At 37.4% G+C, this 3,886-nt stretch overlaps 1 pseudogene; it reads left to right on the plus strand.

Annotated features, from left to right (window-relative positions):
• LOC146484082 (uncharacterized) overlaps nt 1–241 on the plus strand; it is a 3,154-nt pseudogene extending 2,913 nt beyond the window's left edge.
• The last annotated feature ends 3,645 nt before the right edge of the window (nt 242–3,886 follow it).

Consider the following 3,886-nt stretch of genomic DNA (forward strand, 5'->3'; position numbering starts at 1 on the left):
ATCTGCTTTTTCCGATGTTCGGGTGTGTCATCCAAACAGAGATTCGTATCGAGAACTGTCTCCGAAACAGATATTCCAACTACACGAAAATGAGAAGAAGAGACAATACAGCAGGCGGGTTTTGGAAGTGGAGCAAGGGTCATTCACACCACTAGTTTTTACAAGCACAGGTGGAATGGCCGATGAATGCAAGAAATTTTTATATTTGCTGAAAATGTACATAATTTTTAGGAGTGCATAGGGTTGCGTTTTAAAGAGTTGGTCATTTTTAATAAAGATTATATTTATATTTAATAATAATAATAACAATAATAATAATAATAATAAACAATTAAATATATCTTTATTAAAAATGACCAATTCTTTTAAAACACAACCATATGCACTCCTAAAAATTATGTACATTTTCAGCAAATATAAAATTCTCGTATTCAAATTCTTGTGGTATAAGGACATGTTCAACGTGAAGCTTTAAAATATTATTGTTGTTATGGCTTCCATTTTGAATAAAAACATTTTCCATTTCCTTTATCTTGCCCGTTTATCGAGATTTTACGGAGACAGAGGCTCATGTAAAGTTGCGGCTGTGCTCGCGAGAGTGGCCGGCGGTGCTGATCGTGTTAGCGGACGGCCGGTGGCAAACAGTGATGTACATTGCAATAAATAAAAATGTAAACATAACATAAAGTGTGAGAACTCCCCGTTCGTGTTTTCTACAGTTCTGTTTCTTCCACGTTATTTTCTCGCTTTTTCAGAGGATAAAAACAGATTGAAAGGAATCAAGAACCACAGAAGTAATTTTTGTCTTCAAACACAACAGCAGCATGTAACCGCTAGTATTGTTGTCTGACGCAACAACAACAACAACAACAACACTTTATTAAAAATAGACAGACGCTCTATATACTTTCACTTCAAACTAATATACAGAATACATACAAAAGTACCGTAAGAAAATATGTAAAGATAAAGGGGGAAAGCATTTACAATATCGAACCAAAATATATGTACAGGATTGCTTGGGAAAAGGCGATTATGAAAGGTTCTGGAGTCTTGTTAGGGATTTCAGTGATTCGGCGTTTTACGGCCGGAAATTCAAATCGCAGTGCGCAGTGCATCACGGCAAGGGTACCAGATATCGGCGATTTTATACGCCGATCGCGGCGGTCGGCGAAAATCACAATCCCTACACCGGGAATAAAATCGCCAAGTCAGTGTCGTCGGCTTAAGGCGTGTGATATGTCACTCCTTGACATACAAATGATGTGCATGGATCGAAGAAGTGAAAACGACCGTCTCGCTCCGTGGTCAAAAATCTCGCTCAATGGTCATGTTTTTTTTTATGATGATGAAACAATCTCAGTTGTACGTTACAGAAAGATAGCAGCTATGATGTGTTTGAAACTGTCAAGAATAGCGGCGATGTTTCTACAAGAGCCATCCATGTATCGCTCAGATAGTTGTTGATTTCTTAAACACTGTCAAAGGGAAGATGATAATTTTGAACAGAATGTAGGAGTGAAAACGAAAACCAATCTACAGCCACTGTGTTTGCAAGATAAACTTGTTATCTTAACTTTCTAATCAAATGGGGTGCAAAGCACTAAGATTGCTTGGAATATTGGCTTCGATAACAGAGACTCTAATTCGATTATTTGTGTTTATTAATAGTCAAGTGGAGTTTGATTTTCTCAACATAGAGCGTGCTTTTTTCGTACAGAAGTTAACAGCCCACACTAATTTATATATCCTTGAAAAGAAGATCATTTCCACTGATCACAACCTTAATCTAAGTGCTTCTGAGTTATACCTCATGGGAAAAATGTTTCTTGCAAAACAGTTCCAAAATGACAGTTTTAAACAATGAAATATTGGTGATTTTCAAACTCGTGCAATGCATTCCTAGGTAAGTTAACAATCCTGGTTTTAGACTTGAATCATTTTCCAGTGTCTCTTAAACAAATATACCAATTTGAAAAAACCGTGCTTCCTTTTGAGCTTTTCATTAGCGAAGTTCTTGTGTTGATACTCAGCGCACTTAATTTCCGCCATTTTATGACAGTTGGCGCCCGTTACAATTTTTAAGAATTTTCTGGAAAATAAAACCAGAGCTGAAGATAAGAAATACACCACGTTTCTTAACTCATCATAGAGTATGTCTGAGCCAAATATATATATCAGGGTAGTGAATTTTTGAACCCTGTGCCACCACTCACTCGGTCATGAAAAAAGGCGCTCTTAAGAAGTCTTTTAATGTTGTAAACAACCGCAATGTTCTACGGCAACCTTAATAGAAAACGAAAAGCTAAAACGTTTTTGCTTTAAGTGTATCACAAACAGCTGAGAAAATAGACATTAAGCTTACCATAAAATAAACTAACCATAAACTAACCATTGACTGAAAGTTTTAACATTCAGTCAATGAAATCGAATTAAGTGCCCGTTTTCCCGTTTTCCCCGAATTTTGCGACTGAACCCGAATGAGAATAGTAACGTACCAGGAAGCTGATCCTGCAGTTGCGTCAATGTTTTGTTCAGAGATTCAAAGGCATACTGGAGCTCTAAGAGATTAGAAAGGAGTATTAAACCTTAACAATAAACATTTTTGGTATAGGCTGTGCAAGAAGTAACAAAACTCTTCGGTTTGAACTAAAACTATAAGACGAAAGGGATGTTAAAAACGTAAATAAATTAGATGTTTTAGGTCTCACCAATGATTGTCATTTGTAGCCGGACAAATGTCATCTCTGGAAATGGAAATACTACCTTTAAGTGGGTCTGCGAAATCTGCAAGCCAGCGAGCCATGCGAGTCACGCGAGTCATGCGAGCCACAGTGCAAATGTTAAGAATTTTTATTTGTTTTATTTACATTCGCGTGAGAAAATTTTGGACGAATTTTTTTCTTTGTTTTTTTTCGTTTTTGTTATAATTTTAGAGAGAATTTTGCCTATTCAAAATCGCCCAAGATGCGCAAAAAAATAAAAACAATACGGAAAAGGTTCAAGACTTCAGAAAAAAAAATCCGATAAAAACATACGGCTGCACCGCTACTCGAATAGGTATCTATTGACACATGTCATTCATTGATATCCACGTGGAACTTCATTCAACAAAAAAAAAAAAAAAGAACAGCACTTCGATCTCCGTGTGTTGGCGTCTCCGTGTGTTGGCGTCTTTAGTGAATCAGAGTTATCAGAACTCTGTCGGTTGGCTGACTGCTGCATGTGGTTGTCCTTTCCCTTAGACAAGTCTTTCTTCAAAACTCGCCACTAGAGTGGCGAGCTGACGGCAAATGCTTCTGTTACGCTGCTTCTTTTCAAATTGGATTTAGTGCGACAATATTGACTTCGCTCATCTTTGAGTACTCATTTATCATACCTCAGATTGGAATAGCACTGACAATCAGTCCTGACGTGTCAATTAACAAAAAAACTGAAATATGATGGTTTGCGTTGTCCCACAGTAAGAATTAAATATTGCGATGTTATTCATCTTGTTCCGATGCTCTTGTTCTTGTTCTTATGTGAATGTAAATACAACAAATAAAAATTCCTAACATTTATACTGTGGCTCGCATGACTCGCGTGACTCGCATGGCTCACATGGCTCGCACGGCTCGCCTGGCTCGCATGGCTCACACCTTGGCTCGCATGGCTCGCTGACTCGCAGATTTTTATCACTCCCTTTAAGTCAACTGGAATACTAATTTTCATGCCCAACAGGGGGTTTTCTAGGTTCGTTTGAAACGAAAAAAGATTTCTATGGGATGAATAAGTCTCAATTGCAAACCAACAAACCTTGGTAGTCACTCTTCAGTTCATTAAATTCTTCGGTTTCCGCTAAAAGAAGAAAAGGATATCAAAAACATAAATCGATGAGATCTTT

This window comes from Pavona decussata, unplaced genomic scaffold (genome assembly GCF_977016875.1).
Source record: "Pavona decussata unplaced genomic scaffold, jaPavDecu1.1 SCAFFOLD_37, whole genome shotgun sequence".
NCBI lineage: Eukaryota > Metazoa > Cnidaria > Anthozoa > Scleractinia > Agariciidae > Pavona > Pavona decussata.